The sequence below is a fragment of the Equus asinus genome, chromosome 6 (assembly GCF_041296235.1).
Source record: "Equus asinus isolate D_3611 breed Donkey chromosome 6, EquAss-T2T_v2, whole genome shotgun sequence".
Classification (NCBI taxonomy): domain Eukaryota; kingdom Metazoa; phylum Chordata; class Mammalia; order Perissodactyla; family Equidae; genus Equus; species Equus asinus.
The window spans coordinates 78310464-78330756 of record NC_091795.1 but is presented as its reverse complement, the minus strand read 5'-3'; the positions used below and the strand labels follow the sequence as shown (position 1 = coordinate 78330756).

Here is a 20293-nt window from a genome sequence, read left to right as displayed (position 1 = left end):
GTTAGCATCAACTGCCAGATGTATGAGTGAACAAGCTTTCAAATGATCCCATCTCCTCAACTTCAAGGCTTCCAGTCCAGGCCCTGGACATTATGATGCAGAGACAAGCCTTCTCTATTATTTCCTTTCTAAATTTCTGACCCATAGAATCTCTGAGCATAATAAATGGTTATTTTTTGCCACTAAGTTTTGGGAACCGGAGCAGAAGGAAAATTCCTCAATCTGATAAATGAGATCTCTGAAAATCCTACAGCTAACATCATACCTAATGATGAGATATTGAAATCTTTCCTCTGAGTTAAGAAATGAATCAATGATACTCATTATCATTACTTATACATTTTAGTGGCTCCCTTAGCCAATACAATAAGGCAAAAAAAAAAAAAAGAAATATAAGGCATTTTATTTAGAAAAGAAAAAATAAAACTATCAACTTTGGCAGATAAGATAGAAAATCTGAAATAATCTATAAATTTTTAGAATCAATCAATACATTTAACATGGTCTTTGGATACAATATAAGACAAAAATTATATTTTTAAATACGAGTCACAAAAGAAAAATGAAATTTTTAAAACAACTTTTACAAAGGTACTTAATCACATAGAAATAAACTTAAAGAAAACCTGGAAGAACACAAAGTAAATTACAAAATATTACGGAAGGAAATTAAGGAAGACCTAAATAAATGGAAGGCTTTATTATGCTAATGGATCAGACGACTCAATATTGCAAGAATGTCAATTCTTCTCAAGCTAATCTATAGATTCAATGCTTTCCCAATCAAAATCTCAGCAGGCACTTTTTATGTGAGATGATTCTAAAATGTACATGAAAATATAAAGGGCTAAGTATGGCAAAGACAATCTTGAAGAAAAACAAAATTGGAGCACTTATAATGCCAGGTATCAAGATACATATGAAGCTACATTAATTAAAACAGAGTGGTATTGATGCAAAGACAGACACATGGAGACCAACTGAATAGAGTCCAGAAACAAATCCACATTTATCATCTGACTTATAGCAAAGTTTCCATCATAAGACAATGGAGAAAGGATAATATTTTCAACAAATAGTCTTGGATCAATGGGATAGTTATATGAAAAAGTGAGTATGCATCTCTCCTTCATGATGAACATAAAAATCCACTTTAAATGAATTATAGTCCTAAATATGAATGGCAAAACAATACAGCTTCTAGAAGATAACATGGGAGATATGTTTATGACGTTGGGACAGGTAAAGATTTTTTAAACAGGACATAAAACTCTCTGATCACAAAAAAAAAATTGGTAAGTGGGACTTCATAAAAATTAAAATCTTTTCCTTAGAAGATACTGTTAAGTAAATGGAAAGGCAAGCCACAGAATGGGGGAAAATATTTGCAATATTCACAATGCAAAATCTGATAAAGGACTTTTGTTCAGAACATATAAAGAACTCCTAAAATCAATAAGAAAAATATAGATGATACAATAACAACATGAAAGAGCAAAAGATTTGCACAGGTCCAATAAGCACATGAAAAGATGTTCAACATCATTATTCATCAGAGAAATGCAAACTAAAAGTACAATGAAATACCACTTCATATCCACCAGATTGGCTAAAGACAAACAGAACAGAACAAAATAAACAAAAACCTGACCCTACCAAGTTGAGAATATGGAGCAGCTGGAAGTCTCATATATCGCTGGAGTGAGTGTAAATTGGTACAACCATTTTGGCAAATTATTTAGCAATATCCTCTAAAACTGAATGGACACAAACTTTTGACCCTCCTAACTAAATGTCCAAAAGAAATGCATACATTGTGCCATTGAGCATCAAAAGACGTGTACAAGAACAACCTAATAAACCAGGATAAATTGTGCTAAATTTATACAATGGAATATTAAACAATAATGAAAATTGAATTGCTGCTACATACCACTAAATGGAAATATCTCACAGACACAAAATAGTTGATATTATTGATATGCTTATTCATATAAAGCTATATACATTTTAAAAGCAGGAAAACCTAACCTATAGGGAAAGTAGCCCAAATAATAATTATCTTTAAGAGATCTCTAATGATTGGAGGGGTAGATAGAGGCTTCTCACATGTGGTAAATGTTCCATATCTTGATCTGTGTGGTAGTCACATGAATGATTTCCTTTTATAAAAATTTATCCACTGACGTGTGCTTTTTAGTGTAAGTATATTATATTTCATAAAAAGTTTAAAAGTTAAAAGAAGAAAAAAATGAGTAGTGGCTGGGATGCTGTTGGCAACAGTGGTGACTTTCTCTTCCTACGCAGACCTGTGTATCTTTTCCCAAATGCCCAAGGAGTGGGCTCCACGCAAGTATCACGTACAGAGTTCCAGTTAACACTGTGTAACTAACTCTACAGCAACAATGTCTGACTATTTTGCCTCTGGGAAAAAATTGTGAATTCAGGAATACACTCTCTTTCAAAAGATGGCATTATAGTACAGAAACTTACTCCTAATTCATTTCTTATTCTGTTAGATTTGGGGAAGTTTAGTTCAGGTTGGTTTTCTAGAGGAATAAAAGTGAGGGAGGATGTGGAGAAAGATGGGTATGGGGAGGGGTGATTCATCAGATCAAGTTGAAAGGCAAAGACAGAAGAGCACAAAGGCCTGAACTAATTATCTACTCAAAGAGCTTTGCCAGTCAGAGCCCACTCGCCACTGCTGCCACTTGTCAGGGCCCAGCCTTCGGCGTCACTTTGAAGGGAGACCTTAGGGGACCCTTGAAGTTCCTGCAGAAGCAGCCGCCAGCTCCTCTGTCTCATCTGAAGTCCCCTCCACCCGCCCTGCGCCACCTCCCCCTCCCCGCCCTCCACTAGGCCATCAACTCTTTGATTCCTTCAGCTCGCCTCCTGGAGAAGCAGTGCCCAGCCTCAACAGGAGAGGGAGGAGAGTGGAGAAGAAACAGCAAGGAAGGCAGTAGGCAGGGTCAGAGATCCAGCAGCCAGTCCTGGAGAAATCCCCTCCTTGCTGAACCAGAGGCACATCTCTGGGATAAACCCAGGCCTCAGGGAGCCCAAAGGCAGCATTGAAAGAAACAGACTTCCCTTTACCCAACGTCTATTATGTACTCCACATTGTCTCAGGTAACATTATTCCCATTTGACTGATGAGGCTACAGGCTCAGAGAAGTGAAGCCCCCTGCCCAAGGCCACATAGTGAGTAGGTGGCAGAATCCCTTTTCCTTCATTCTCATCCCAGAGCCCCTCCCCGCTCTGTGGGGGTTCCTCCCTTCTCCAGGCCCCCACATGGGGAACTTTCTGGGCCGCCTCGGGTTAGCTGCAGGAGCCTGTTACACTCCAGGCCCTCTCAGCCGGCAGCAGAGGCAGATCATTTCCCTGCTTTATTGAGTGGCTGAGTCCCTGCTTGCTCTACGGAGATAACAGCGAACCCCTGGGGCCAGTCTCCGTTTGGCCCTGGCCTCTTAGTCAAAGGTTTGGAAAATCAGGCTAGAAATTTAAGACAGCCAAGAGCACAGCTGGCTTCCACTGAGCAAAGAGCACTGAGCTCCTGATAAAGGCTCATTCATCTCTAGGAGCTTCATGCTTGAAAGGTTCTGTGCGCCTGAAGAGAAATTGTGCAAACTGACATCACAATAAACAGAGAAAGCATGTCTATAAAACCCCAGACAGGCGGCAAATGCGACGGTGACATCAAGTCCCACAACTGCAATGAAAAGAAAGCCTCAGTTGTGCCATGTAGGGCTGCCCAGATAGAAGGGCGGGGACAGTGGGACAGAGACCCAGCCAGGGAGCTGCACTTGCTGTGTAAGGGAATGGTCATGAGACTACCTTGGAACGATTTACTAATTTATGATGCTGAGACCAATGAGCTTTGTTACTCACTCTCCAGATGATGAAGTGAGGCTTGGATTCACGTCTTTAGTTGCTAACTCAACTGCTGCCCTCTTCTTCTCATTCATTCATCCATTCACCCATTCATTCATTCATCTGGCACACAATGAGCACACAATAGATTCTAAGCTTTGAAGATAAAACAAAACAGACCTGGTTTCTGGCCTTGGCCCATAGTATAGTTGGAGTGACAGATATAAAATAACTATGATCTTTTTTAAACACCAGCAATTTTTTTTCCATTTATAAAGATACTTGTGGGAAAGATACATTGTAGAAAAAATAGAAAATATCTGACAGTATCAGGAAGGAAATAAAAACCACGCATAATCCCACTATGTGGAGACAACCACTAAACATGTTTACAGATATGGATATAGCTCCATGTGACCAGTGCTGCGGAAGAGGCAGAGCACAGAATAGAAACGGTATCAGGCCCAGTGGCCAGGGGTATTTCCAGGTGGAGAAGGGGGGCAGTGCTTCCCTGGGAGGGAGTGCAGGAGGGGCAGGAAAACCTGATCTGTGGGTTGGAACTCAAGGTGTGTGCGGGCTGGCAGAGGAGGTGGGAGGAGAGACTGCAAAGACACCTCAGGCAGATTGCAAAGGAGCTCCTGGGCCCTGCAAAGAACTCAGATCCCATCCTGTAGCCTTTCTCACTGTGTTGTCACACTGCAGAAATTACTTGTGAGATGAATTGCTAGTAATTTCTTACTAATGACTCTTCAAGTATTGATTGACTGGTCTTTTTATAGTTAATTTACAGCAGAGCAGATTCAAGGCAGTCACTATGCCCTCACTCTCCCTCATTCACGTACTGATCGGCTTCAAGAGAGGATGGGAAAGGGGTACAGCAGAGCAAGGATGGTGCCACCCCCCAGAAGTGAGCATGTCACTCCTACCCCATGACAACTGTGTGCTTTGTCTCCCTTCCAGCCCTGATTAACTGTGAGCTCTGTGAGGGCAGAGTCCACACCTGTCTCAATGTTTACCATATCCCCAGCCCCTAGCACATGTCATTTATTCATTCAATATGTGCCAGAAAATTGACACACTTCACTACGGTGAACAAACTTCCCTGCCTCATGGAGTTTACAGACTAGTTGGGGTGGGAGGGTAGACTTTAAACAAATAAACATACCAGTAAATGTTTCATTGTAAGTGGTGACAAACATAGTGAAATATCAGCACAGGGGTTCTGCATGGGGAGGGCCCGACTGGGAGGAATGAAGAAATTACTGAGGAAATTACTTCTCAGTTGGTTCCTAAAGGGGCTAGAACATTCTAGGCACTAAAAAAATTATGGATTGAATGGCAAAAAAATCAAAATCTGCACATGTCAAGGGATATATATCATGCATGAGGTTGAGGCTCGTCTCGATTGAAGGCTGGTTGCTGTGGCCAATAGTGCTGAAGAGCTGGTATTATGGGAGTGGCACAGTCAGTTCTGTGTTTTAAAAAGACGACAGCTGCCTCTTGTGGACCTTAGTTTCTTTTTCTGTAATTTCTGGGAACAGGCCTTAGATGATCCCTAAGAATTCTACTTCTCCCATTCCAAAATCCTTGACTAACCCAGTCAACAACTACCCAGCCCTCAGGCAAATGGCAAATGGACAAGGCCGACTTTGTCCTGTCCTTTCTCATCCCTCTCCCACTCAATCTCCTTCTCCCTCAACTCCTATTCTCCTTTTAATTGTCCTTGAGTAACTCCAATGGGCCTCACACGATTCTTCCTTTCCTATCAAAACTACTTTCATAAAGTGAAATCAAAGAAGGATGCAAATGCCTGGTACAGCTCAGTGCATTATTACGTCCCGTATTAGCAATGATAAACTCTGGAGCCAAATAAATGAATGCCAATAATGGAACTCCAGCCAAATGGAGGGCCACAGACGACTGCCAACAGGGCCTGTACTTAAAGTTCCTCCTGAGCCCTACACTTTGCCTTTGGGGGCTTGACTGGGTGATGGGGAGGGGGGATTCCCATTTACCACTTGGTGGGCAGAGGATGCAGGAGGGTCTGGGTTGTGGTATAGACTGGGAACACCCAGACTAGAAAGGCTGTGGGAGTCCACAGGAAGAGGTGATCCATGAGGGAGAGTTGAGCTGAGCAGTGCAGGTTGGGTAAGGTTTGAACAACAGCAAGGAGATGATTCCTGGCATAGAAGGTTTGAGTGGGTCATAGAGACTGGAACGAGCCAGGGGGCCTTGAAATTATATAACCATCACCAACATACTTAGTAGCACCTTATCCCACCAGCCAGAGACAGCAGCATGCAACAGAAACAGCTGCTCTGTCACTTACCAGCTGTGTGGTCTCGGACACATTACTTAACCTTTCTGAGTTTCCATTTCATAAAATAAATCACAATACTTACCTCTCTAGTTGTGGTGATGATTTAGGAAGATGGAAACTATGAACTTGCCTAGTAGAAGGCCTGGCATACAATATGTATTCTATTGATGTTGATTTTCTTTCCTTCCCAGCTAAGCAAGTCAATAAATCCCACCCTCAGGTTCAGGCTGTTTCATCAGAGGCATTATATAATTCTTAATACCAGAGTGGTTCCCAAGTTTTGAAGGTCACAAACCAAAAGGATGACCTCAAAGGTCCAAGCTCTTCCTGCTCTGGGACATAGCAGTTCTGAGGGTGACAGATCCTAACTGGCTGCCAGTTTTAGAGCTGCAGTGATGGCAGGCATAGGGAGTGCTGAGAGATGCGAAGGAAAGAGGGGGCTTTTTGTGGTAAGTAGCAATAAGAAATGTGGGGACTTCAGATGTGGTTGGATGACTTAGGGCAAATTGATTACTCAGCCAGCACAAGGTTGGCGGTGAGGAAATACGAGCTGAATCTGAACGTGATTTAGGGTCCAAAAGCTTGGGTTCTAGCTGGAGGTACTGTGCAGGAGCATATAGGAAAGGTAAGTAAAGATCTTTTGCCAGCAGATACCACATTGATTTTAAACAAAAAAGAAAAAAGGCTATTTTCCCGAGTCTGAGTTCAATATTGATAAGCCGTGCAAAGCACTGCCCCACTTGATGTATGTGTCTCCATCCATAAGAAATGAAGAGACTGTCTCACTTTCAGCTTCTCAGAGCTCCCCAGTTCCCTGCTTTTGGCTCCAGAACAAACAGAAATACAAATATTAATATCATCACAAACACAAATACGAATACAAACACACATATGAACATAAATATGTTCAAAAATATAAAACAAACATACATATGAATATGGTACATGTCTATCTCCAGTAATCTTTAGGGGAAGACAGCTTACGCCATGTTCCTTTTAGAGTCAATCAATAAACCATCTTTTACTGTACACGTGACTATAATGACCCTTACTTTGTATAAAGTGCATTGCAACCTCAAAACAGCTCTCATGTCCATTGTCTGCCAGGAGTCACACAAGCTCCTTCCAAGACAGGTAGTGAAGGTGCTGTCACCTGTGTGTGAATGCGGAAACAGCCGTGGACAGGTGGAGGACTTGCCGCCCTGGCGGCTGCTGCATTCTTTCTACTACCCCCTTACTCTGTGCTGACCTGTAGGAGAGCTTTGAGTAGAGGACTCAATTCTGTGCTCTTGAGGCTCCTACAGACCTACTAGGAATGAGTTATTTGCATATGCAAATCAATTTACACCATCAAGTTATTTAGGGGAAAGTTTCTGCCCTGAGCTTTCTCGGTTCAAGGCTGTGGAATGTGAGCCCCTAAGCACATGCTCAGTCTCTCAGCTCTGTTGCCAAGACCTAGGAGGGAGCTAAAAAGCAGGCCCAGGGGATGCTTGAATACACAGGTCTGGAACTCACTCTTTAACCGCTTGGTGATTTTTGGAATTAATTAAATATCCCACTTTACAAAGCTTTAGGGTGTTTTTGCTCCAGAAAGCTTCTTTTCTCTTAACTAAATTGAGGCTCATAAATGAGAAATACAGTGCATGAAATCTCTGGATGTCACACCATAAATCTCAGGCATGCGACTTTGCAAATCTCCTTTAGGATAAATTGTAGCAATAAAGTGTTTACATTTTCTCCATGTCTTGTTGGATGCAGGGAGTTGAGCCTTCTCCAGTCATGGGCACTTTGATTGCAGACCATGGGGTATGACAGGTGGACATGAGGTAGCTTGGCTGTGGGCCCTGGGGGTTGCTGGTCCTCTGCCCTTCTGCCACCACCCAGAGGCATGGGTGCTTTTGCTCTGGCAATGACCTTGGAAGAAGTTATGAAGATGTGGAGAAGAACATTCTTCTCAGGAGTGGAAGGCATAGAATTAGACCAGAAGAGGGGCATGGGGTTCTTGCAATCTGGTACAGAAATTCTTTGACCTAAAATACACTAGACACATAACTAAAATTTGTTTGTTTTTTTCCTAAACAGCCTTTCTCATTCTCTTTAACCTGTTTTATTCATTCAGTTAAATATTAAACAGTGGTTTAAAAAAAAAGAATAAACTCTATATATTTCAGAACAGAAAAATCCCCAAAAAATGTGGAGTGAGGAAACACCAGTTCCAAAAGATACATACAGTGTGATCAAAACAAGAATATGCATTGACTATGGACACATTCGTATACAGGGAAAGTATAAAGTCGCGTGTGGAGTAACACCCAACAACTTCGGGAGGGTAATGGGGCAGGAGAAAAGGGGAATGGAGCAAGGCTATGGCTTTATTAAAAAGGGGGAAAAACCAAAGCAACTGGGCAAAATGTTAACGTCTATGAATTCTAAGTAGTGGGTATATGAGTGTTTGTTAAAGTTGGTATATTATTTTCTGTATGTCTGCCATAGTTCACAATTAAAAGTAAAGTATTATTTTAAAAAGAATAAAAATTACATGGAGAGTTGTGAAACAGTATCTCATTGCTTTAATTTGAATTTCCTGAGGTTGAGCATCTTTTCATGGATTTACTGACCATTCTGTCTTCTCTTTAGTGAATTTCCTGTTCATAGTCTTGTCCTTATTTGCTTGTCTTTTGTGCTTTTTATTCTTGAACTAGAAAAACTTGTACGACAACTCTTTAAATAAACATATCTTAAGCCCTTTCTCATATCGTATTGTAAGTATTTTCAGTTTGCTGAGTTGTATGGGACTGTATCTCTAAACTAAATGGTCCCAGGTTGTCTGTTTATATTTCTTGTCTCTGCTTTTGTTGTCCCCTTGCCCCAGGAACACAATGACTTTTTTCTTGCTGTTGTCAGTAACCTACCCACTTACTCTACACCCCAGCCAAGAGGAGAGCCCAGTCAGACCCAGGACGGCAAGCAGAACTGGGCTGGCAGGAGCCCAACAGGAATTCGTCACACAGGTGGTGGGTGCAAAAGTGGGCACTGACGAGGCTCAAAGAGAAGCCATCTATCGTCTGGGAAACTGGAAGAGGTGTCCTAAGCCAATGCTTCTCAAACTTAAATGTGCATATGAATCTCGAGGCCTTGTTAAAATGCAGATTCTGATTCAGTAGGTCTGGGTGAGGCCTGAGATTCTGCATTGCTAATAAGCTCCCAGGTGATGCCACTGCTGCTGGTCCAAGGACCACACTTTGAGTAGCAAGGTCCTAAAGAAGGAAAAAGAGATTCAGTGTGGTCCTTTGAGTCACCCACATAGTTCTTGGATGTATTCCTCTAACAGGAGCCTGTGCTCCTGTGTCTGAGGATTGACTCCAGCTTTAGTGAAGGAGAGGCCTTAGAGATTATTCCAGAACAGCTGGTGAGGAAATAACTACCCACAGAAGTTCAGTGACTCACCCAAGGCCACACAGCTGGTTAGTGGTAGATCTGGACTAGAGCTTGGATTCCAGATCTGTAACTCAGTGCTTTAACTATTTTACCATTTCATCATTTTCATCTTGGTAAGAAAACAAACTCAACAGTAAGAATCCATTGAATTGCCAACATAGCTGGCTTTAAGCAACTCCCCTTTAGCCAAACCCAGATTTAAAATAAAAGAAGAATGGGGAAGGGAAAAAAATTGTTTTTCAGTTTTTATCATAGGATTCCTGTAAACTGCAAGCTCCTGTAATAGACATCACACATAATTTGATTTTGCCAAAAATCAATTTATTCATACTATTTTATCAGCACACATTGCATAAATGAAGGTCCACCTTAACTGATTATTTTGTTCCTGCCGGATTCTAGGTCTGTGTCTTTCTTTAGCTTTCTAGAATCTCTGACTTCGGCAAAGCTATTTCTTTAAGCTTCAATTTCTTCACCTAAAAATGGTGTTGGACTCATTGTCTCTAAGGTCTTTTCAGTTTTAATAGTTTTTGAGTATAAAGCTTTCTTCTTTGTATACCTTGAATATGGTTTTCTGGGACTCTTCTCTCCAGCTGTCATTCTTCTCTTTACATGGTTCACAGCTTCCCTGCCCAGAAAAGTGATAAGTAAAAGGAAGGACTATTGATACAGTAGTTACTTTATATTCAGGAAAGAAGGTCAAGGAAATATTTAAAACTCAGCAACAGAATGACTTGTGGATTGATTTTCAAAGGCTCTTAAGCCTCAGTTCTTCCCACAAAGGAAAAAAAGTAATTAATTGCCTCATGTCCTATCTGCCTTAGAAGAAAGAATATGGTCGGTGCAGTGGGCCTGTTAGAAAACCTAATTAAGCCAATTGTGACTTTCCCTCCTTGCCTGTGACCACAGATCTCAAATGGACAAAGCATAAGCCTTTGGTGTAGCAGAACTGGGTAAATTCTGACCAGCCTCTGCCTCCTTCCCTTGAGACAGTCCTAGTTTGAGACTACTTAGAAATTAAAACTCCATTAGAGTTGGAACCATAAAGGCTCTCTCTGGGCTTGGAAAGGTATTGCTGGGGTAGGATCCAGGTGGTCAGTATAACATATACCACTGGACAGCATGCCATGAGCAGGAGGAAGTTACCCTACCACTTAGGGCCTTGTTTTTATAAAAAGGAAGTGTTGGTCTGCAAGGTTCTAGCCTCATAATTCTAACAGTATAAAGTTCTAGGATTCTGTATCTGAAGGTGGACTTGGAGCACAGGCATAAATCCTACTTATTCAAGGTTAAGGAGAACTAAGGGAGAAAGATGTCTATGCCTACATTTGAGGGAGTAAGTATCAAATCAGAGTGGATTAGTAAGAATGAACAGAGGTCAAGACTAGAAGAGAAGGATGAAAACTAAAAACACCTGGGAAAAGTTTACCCACTGTTTTAGGGCTGTGCCGAGCTAAGAGTGTGACATGTGGTTACAGAATAGGCTTTCTTTGGCATGAGATCCACGGATCTTATGGGTCCTTTGCACATAAATGACCGATGCAGTTGGGTTGTGCGTGCAATGGAATGACTATAGTGTCTTATACTTCAGCTGATAAGAGAGCAGGAGATTGCTGTAGAAGAGAAAGCAAAGCAAAAAACAAAACAAAATGAAACAAAAAATTGAAAAACTCTGAGACCTGGTCTTTGGAGAAGAAAGTTCTTTATTCCTCTTTGATGTCATTTATTCAAATCCATGGCAAGAAGCTCCCCAAGAGTGTACCCATTTGTGCATAGAGGGGCAATAGACAGAGGGGGAAGTTGGCTGGAGAGTGACAATAGCAGCCTGACTTGATTTACCACCATGCTGTGTATCTGCCCAATTCTATTTCACTTGGCTATGACTACACAGTTGGGCTAAGAGTGAATGAGCAACATGTGCCCTACTATAGGAAAGGGCAGGAACTTGGAAGAGACTAAAGTAAAAATTTGCACCTGGAAAGAGAATTGGAATAGGAATTGCAAGAGTAGGTTCTAGTGCCCAGGCAGCTGTGCAACGTGGGTAAGTATCTACCTCCCCTGGAGTCTTAGTTTCCTCAGCTATAAAATGAGCTTCGCTGAATGGTTTTAAACCACACCTGCATAATAGCATCACTTGAGGAGCTTTCAAGAAGTACTAATGTCTAGGCACCACCTCAGACCAACTTAATGAGAATCTCTGGGGGTGGGGTACAGGCATCAGATTCTTTCTAAAGCTCCCCAGCTAATTCTAATGTACGTCCAGGTTTGAGAACCACTATGGCTACTCAAAGTGTGGTCCAGGCACCAGTAGCATCAGTATCACCTGGGAACTTTTCAGAAATGCAGAATCCAGGCCCCAGCTGACAGAACTACCGAATGGGATTCTGTATTTTAACAAGATTCTCATGCACATCCAAGAAGCCCCTACACAGATGATCTCTAAATAACATTTTATTTTAAATTGTGAAACATTATTAGCATATAGAAATGCTTAGAAAATAATTTAATTAGTATCCATATGCCCAACCTAGCTTTATCAAATCATTAGTTTTCACCCCTTCACTTTAGGTTTTATTTAATGTAGTAACATATATTTTAAGTTGGAGCCCCTCTGTGTATTCATCTTGAATCTTATCTTTTTTCCCTCTTCACAGATGTAGCTACTATCCTGACTTTGGTGCTTTTCTATTTCACAAATGTTTTTATATCATTGTTACATAGGTAGGTAATTGATATATAGTTAGAGATACACAGATAAAATGGCTTTGCCTAGTTTATAGGTTTTCTGTTGTTGATCCGTCCTTCCATTCCTGGGACAAATCATAATGGGTTATGAGATATATACTTTTTAAATACACTGCTGGATTTAGTTTCTTGTATTTTATTTAGGACTTATGGTATTAAATGAGATTGGTCTCAAGTGTTTCTTCATTGTCAGTTTTGTTATCAAGAGTATGCTGACCATATTAAATGAGTCAAGTAGCTTTATCTTTTTATCTATTCTCTGAAATAGTTTGTAAAAGTTAGGAATTATTTGTCTGTTTCTTAGGGGGTTAAAAAAGCTTGCCTAAGACCATCTGGATCTTGTGTCTTTTGTAGGGTGCTGGGGGGTTGATTACTGATTCCTTTTTATTAATGGTTATCAATTTATTCAGAGCTTCTATTTCTTTTTGAGTCAATGTTGGCAATTTATCTGTTTCTAGAATATTATGCATTCATCTGAGTTTTCAAATTTATTGATATAAAATTGTCTAGTTCATTCATCTTTTAAAAATTCTGTTGTATCTGTAGTTACTGCCTGATTTTCCTTTTTCTCTTTTGTCTCATTTATTACTTTTTTTTTTAAAGACTCAGCTTTGTTAACCACTTATTACTTTTTTTCTTATGTTTTCTTTAAGTTTAGTTATGCTTTATATTTGTAGCTTGTTGAATTGAATTTTATAAAATTTTTTTGGAAAATGTGCATAAGTCTATAAATTTGACCTCAAAGCTCCCTGTAGCTGCATTTCACACATTTTCATTAGTACTTTTATTGTCTCCTGGTTCTGGATATCTAGTAATTTCCACTGTGTTTGTCTCTTTAATCCATGAGTTATTTAGGAGGACATTTTTATGTTTCCAAACATATGTTGGTATTATTTTTAGCTATCTTTTATTATTATTATTTTAATTTAATTGCACTGTGATCAGAGAATGTGATTTCTATGGCACCAGTCCTGTGAAATATAAGACTTCCTCTGGATATGGAATGTGATACATTTTTATAATTGTCCTACATGTCTATGTAAGGAAGGTACACTCTTTACTTATTGAGTGAATAATATATTGCATGTTAGTTTAGTTGTTCAACTCTTCTATATCCTTAATAATTATTTTTCTGTTTGATTTTCAAATTTCTGATAGAATGGCTTTGTCAGCTCCTCTTTGTTTTCGGGCAGCCTCTTACACTTTAGACATAACAAGGCCATATCATTAAGTGCATGAAAGTGTACTGCTGTGAGGTCTTGCTAGAGTCTTCCTTTGTTATTTTTACTGTGTCCTTTATCCATATTACAAGTTTTTGCTGTAAGTTCTATTTTGACTGATATTAATAATTTTTTTGGCCACATGGTAAATCTTTTTTCATCTCCTTATTTTCAACCTTCCTGCGTGGTTTTGTTCAGGGACGCTTCTCATAAGGAATAGGTAGCAGAATTCTGTTTACCTTAATTCTATTAAATTCTATTATTCTATTAAATTCAATTAATTCTAGTTCTATTAAAAATTACATTCTTAAATTAAATTAAAAACTTAATTCTATTAAAAAGACAGAATATGAAAATCTGTCTTTTTTCATAGATGAATTCAGATAATTTACCTTTTTGTGTGATTACTGATATATTTGACCTATTTCTACCAACTACCATCATTATCTTTTTGATTTGTTAAAAAAATATTTATTTATTTATTGTGGTAACATTGGTTTATAACATTATATGAATTTCAAGTGTACACAGTAATATATTTCGAATTCTATGTAGACTACATCATGTTCACCATGATCTTTTGTATTTCTGAGGTGTCCGTTGTAATTTCTCCTCTTTCATTTCTGATTTTATTTATTTGAGGCTTCTCTCTCTTTTTCTTGGTGAGTCTAGCTAAATGTTTGTCAATTTTGTTTCTCTTTTCAAGGAACCAGCTCTTGGTTTCATTGATTGTTACAATTTTCTTTCATTTATTTCATCCCCTTGCCTGCTGTTAAGATCAGTTCTATACTATACTATATTTCTATATATACTATATATAGTATATACTATATATATTGTATTCGTTTTACCCTAAGCTGATTTAGAAGCTATAGATTGTCTTTCTATTCTTTGAAACAGTCTTAAACTTTTACATACATACATAACTATAGTTTGTTTTTGAGAAAACAAAATTTAAATTTTTTCAGTGTTTCTATCCTTCTCCCCAAAACAACATAGAACTTAGCATCCTTAAAGTACCCATTGAACACCACTTCCAATTTTGTTTTAATTTTATTTTACTTTTTCTAGAATTTTAGTTTTTTATTTTGTTTTTGCTGAGGAAGATTAGCCCTGTTAACATCTGTTGCCAATCTTTCTCATTTTATTTGCTTGAGGAAGATTAGCCCTGAGGTAACACCTGTGCCAATCTTCCTCTACTTTATATGTGGGTTGCCACCACAGCATGGCTGATGAGTGGTGTAGGTTTGTCCCTGGGATCTGAACCTGCGAACCTGGGCTGCTGAAGCAGAGTGCACCAAACTTAAGTATTATGCCACAGGGCTGGGCCCTAGAGTTTTAGTTTTATCTTTTAAAATATCCTAAATTATTTCTTGTAATCAATGATTAATTGTAATATTTTAAAATTTACCAACATATTTTAATTATTTCTCTGCTAGCTACTGTTACTTATATCCCATACTTTCCCACTAGATTTATTTTCCTTTTTGATGAAATATATCCTTTAATGTTCTTTTCATGAGAGTCTATGGATTGTAAACTCTCCCAGTCCTTATCATTCTGAAAATGTCTTAATTTTGACCTTGTTCCTTAAAGATATTTTAGATGGCTTTAAAATTCTAGGTTGACAACTTTCCTCCAGCACTTTGAAGATATTATTAGTCTACTGCTTTCTGGTATCTTTTGTTGCTAATGAGAAGCTTGATATTCTGATTATAACCAATCCTCTTAAAAATATTCTACTAGGACAACGTATACAAATATTGAATCATTGTGTTGTATACCTGAGACTAATTTAATGTTATATGTCAATTATACTTCCACTTAAAAAAATTCAAAAAATACTCTGCTAGCTTTTAAGATTTTTCTCTTTATTATCCTTGGTAATCTGAAGTTTTACTATAATTTGTCTGAGAATATCTATTAATATTCTGTTAAATATTATCTGTTAAATATCTTAATTTTGCTGCATATTTGGAATGAAATTTTTAATCTAAGTAATTCTCAGTTTCTTCACTTCTGGAAAATTCTCGTATTATTTTCCTAAGTGTTGATTCTCCTCCATCTCCCCTGCTTCCTTCTGACCTTCTGACCCCCTAATAGACTGTGTAAGACCCTCTCTATCTTCCACTTCTCTAAACTGCTTTTTTCAAAAATGTAGACAATCTCTTTGTCTCTCTCTGCTGTATTCTGAGAGAATCCTTGAGTATAACCATCCACTCCACTAATGTTCTATTTGAACAAGACCATTCCAGAGTTCATCTCAACTACTGAGCTGTTAAATTTCACTTAAACATTCCTTTTTAATGACTTTTTTATTTCTAATATTTATAATTGGTTCCTTTTCACATCCCTCGGTTCTCATGTCAGCCTGCTTTTGTTTTCTAACTTTTGTTTCCTAACCTTTTAAAAAGCAGTTTTCCTTCATGTATCTATTTGAGTATATACTAAATTTACTCATTCTGAAGCTTATTCAGACTGGTACAAAAACTTCTTTTAATTTGAAGAGCATTCATAGCCTGATCATTGATTTTAGGCTTTCTTCTCGGCATATTTGTACATTTTGGGATTGTGTACTTTAAGGCTAGGCTCATTCTGAGTGATCAGTGTTCATTTACATGTCCTCTTCTTCCCAGCCAGGCTCACCTTTCCCTGTCTAGTTGTTTGTGTTGCCCCTGCTTGCAACTCCCTCAAAGCCAGAACCAGAACCAATCACTGGGCAGTTTGGTTCACTTCCAGGTCACAAGACATTGTCCATAGGACTGCGGCTTGCTAAAAACAGTAGCCTCACTGGCACTTTTTAGGTTCCTTTTATGATTGAAGGAGGTTATCCCACGTCAACACTGGCTGCAAGCACTGAACACTGAGCTCTCATCTTGGGTGGTCACCCTTAGAATTACCTACCCTGAAGGGGCCAAATTCCTAGCTGCAGTGGCTGCTTCCCTCCCCAGAGACCTTCAGGCCTGCAGCTTGATCTACTCACTATTTTCCACTTCTGTTCTGGATTTGAGAGATGGTATCTGCACTTTTGAGCTCAGTTATGCCATTCCATACCTATTATTGTGATATATTTAGAAGAAGAAGGGAGTGCAAAATACATGATCCTGCTCAAGTCTAGATTTGCAGAGAATAGTCCAGGCACGGTCAGCAGGTTAATGGGGAATCCTGCTTTCTCAGAGGGTTGGAGTTAGTATATACTATGTTATCTCCTACCCTTTAGAATACAAGTACCAAAAGGACAAGGTCTGTGGTTCTCTATCATTGCATGCATTTCCAGGTCCAAGGAGATTGGCATGAAATGAGTGCTTCACAGACGTTATAGAAAAAACTAAATAAGCTTCTCTGGATATTTTTCTGAACATTTCTGATAATGTTCTTAGGCTTAAATTCAAACATCTACCCCTGGACAATGACTTCAGTGTTGCACATAAAGTCAGCACATTTTTAAGATCAATGATGTCTTGAAGTCAGCCATTAACTGCAAAAGTCAGAGCTGCTTAAGAGAGATATGGGCATGCCCTGTTTTATCACAAAGGAGCAACATGGAAAAATATTCCCTGATAAACATCCTACCAGTAAATTAAAAACAATAAGCAAATACCCTCAAATTGCTTTCACAGTGTGTTTTGTATGTTTTTTCTTTGAATATTATTTATGAGGGATAATTTACTGATATTGTTCTTACCCCAAATTATATACCAAAGAAAATTAAAAGCACTACAGAGGAGGAAATAATGAATAGTAGCATTTAATTAAAACCAAAGCGAGTACAATCAATGCCTGTCCAATACAATAATGAGCTTAATTTAATTTTCATTTAATGGGAAAAAAAATGAAGCTTAAATCAACTGCCTATGGAATTAAATGACAGCAATTTCAAAGATGCAAGTTTTTCTAAAGCAGAATCTTAAGAGAATAACAATGACCAAAGCAATGCCAGCTGACAGGTCCCTATCCATTCTCTAGTAGAGTTACAGGGGACAGTTGTTAGTAGGACTAAGCATTTTGAGCTTCTGGAAAGTAGAATTAATTAAAAAGCAACACTCTAACTTTTTGAACTTTGGAGTCATCAAAAAAGTAGACCAAATTGGATTTCTAAGGATTGCCAGTTTGGGATCATGGCCCAAAAGGAACTGGAATAAACAGATTCGCGTGTGGGGGAGCTTGAACGGGCGCTTCCTATCAGCTCTCTGCTACACGTAGGGCAGCAACTGAGCAGGAGGTGGGAGAGCAGTGTGGGAGGACTGCCGAACCCCGACAGCTGTCTGCGGCTGTGACTGGATCTGCAGCTGACGGAATAGGATTCAGGTTAGATAATGAGGTGAGACTGTTTTCCTAAGTACCAGCTAGGAACTTTGAGGAAAGGAGGTTGCACGCGATTTGGATTGTGCTATTTATGAACTCCGTCACCTGAAGAAAGGACCCTACTTGAGATGGTTAATTCCTGAAAATGTGAAATGTGAGGTAACATGGTGTAGTGTTCAGAGCACCAGATTCAAGGTTGGAAGTCCTGTCTTTGTAGTTTAACAGCTCTGTGACCTTGGGCAGCTCACTTAATCTCTGAGGCTCAGTTTCCTAAACTGTAAAATGGGGTTAATGGTAGACGATTCAGGAGGTGGGGAAACATTTTTCAGTGCCTACTATGTACCAGTCACCTCACTAGATATTAAACATTATTTCATTTAATTTCCTGCCCATTTACTGAGACAGAATCAGGGCTATAGACAGGGCCAGACCCAGCACTGACAGCTTGTGTGTCTGCTCCCCTCCCCGCAGGAGGCATGCTGTCTTGTGCTTGTTCCTGGAGCTCAGCCCATATTCAAAGGCAAGGGGTGTCCAGTAGTTGGAGTTATTTTGGTCGTCTCTGCTCAGCATACTTTCCTGGATTGCTATTTTTGTTTCTGTTGGACTCTTCCATAACAGTTATATACACATGTATGCACACAGACACACACCAACAGCCTTCCACATTCTGTCTGCCCTACGTGGTCTTGACTTCATTGCAGCAGGAACCATCCCATACGCAGTTCTAGGTAATCCCAGGACAGTTCTCTGGACAAAACAAGTGGTATTAATATATGCCTACGTAAGAACTATTTGCATTCTCTTAGTTTTACAGGCTGCTTTTCAGGGAACTGACAAGTTCCTGTTCCTTACTCTTTGATAATTTGTCACCATGCTCTAAGAGGTGCCTACATCCTATTACATAAGTTGTGTTTCATCATGCTGTTGTACTCAGCAGAATGCTGGGGTCACTCCTAACCCCCCAAACTGATATTCAAACACTGGTGACTCACCAGCTCTCCTAAACGTCTAATTAATCACAGAAGCACTGGAGCAGAGCAGCACTAGTTCAGAGCGTGTCAAGGAGCTCCCCTCGCATGACTGATCGCATCGGAGCTACAGGGTTGGCTTGGGCCAGATAATATTGGTAAGAATCCAGATAGCCTTCATGTTCATATTTTATAAATTACACTGAGGTTGGTTGAAAAAGCAAAGAATGGAAAAAATGATGTCTAACATTCTTCTTTTTCATAATTTACTCAAGATCTCTACCTCTCATTTAATAATGATAGTCTACAGGGAGAATATCAAATTGTTCAGACCCAATGGAGCCCCATAACCACGCTGTATCTTCAAAAGGAGATGAGGGCATTGGAAGTGGGAATACCAGGTAGACTTAGCAGGAAAGTGAAATTAGTTGAATATTTTTGATCACAGCCTGGTCCTCTTCCATCTTGGGAGGCTCTTGTCTTTGTTCAAGCTCATTACTTTGATTTCATGGAGCAAAGAAGAGGGATATCACTTTATTAGCCAACTCAATACCAATAATCACTGGGATCAGTAGAGTAGTGAATGGGGCCACATGCTCAGAGAAGAAAGCAAAAGGACTGAAAAGCTGCCAAAGGAGAACTCACATTGGTCATCTTCAGGATTTAAAAAAACAAAATGTCCACTTAAAGAAGAATTAGAGATGAACTATCAACTAGAGCAGAACTATGCAAATCAATATGCAAAGGCGATGAAAAGAGACCACAATTATTTGTTTACATGTTTACATCTCATATTAGTCTGTGCATTTCTTTAAACAAGGTCTGCATCTTAGTTTTTTCCTTTTTATTCCTAAGGCCTGGCATGATGCCAGCACTTAATAGATGCTCACTCAGTAAATGATTAATTCTACAAGTATTAGCACTTCCAAAGATGTTATATTAATCTGATGCTTGATCCTTCCCCAAATAACAAAGCATGACAAACGTGTTATCTGGGGCATGATGGGGTAGGTCACAGTGGACTCCAGCAGGATGGATGAACTGAAGTAGGCTGGAACCTCAACCCCAGAAGCTTATTCCAGGATGGGGAGCTGTCTCAGGTACTGAGCCCAGGAAAAGTGCAGGATCTGGTGTCTGAAGATATGGCAATAAACAGCTGGTTATGCAGCTGTTCTAAAGAAGACGTGGCCTCATAGAAGAAAGAAATGTGTTAAAAAGAAGAGCAATAGCAGGCAATGCTCATAAATGCAGGAAAGTGAGCATTCTATAGATAGCAGGTACTGGGTCATTGCACCACACCCAGGCTAGGACTCCAAACCCTGAGTATAGGGCCAAGCACTTGTCTAACAGAGAGTGGAGCATGAGTCAGGGACTCATGTTCCATGGAATAAAGCGGAAGCTAGGTATCATCCCTGGGGACAGGGAAGAAG

The 20293-nt window shown here is 39.5% G+C and overlaps 1 protein-coding gene across 1 annotated transcript in view; it reads right to left on the bottom strand.

Moving 5' to 3' along the window:
- ALK (ALK receptor tyrosine kinase) overlaps positions 1-20293 on the bottom strand; it is a 662750-nt gene that overhangs the window by 259113 nt on the left and 383344 nt on the right. The gene's annotated exons all lie outside the window — the stretch shown is intronic.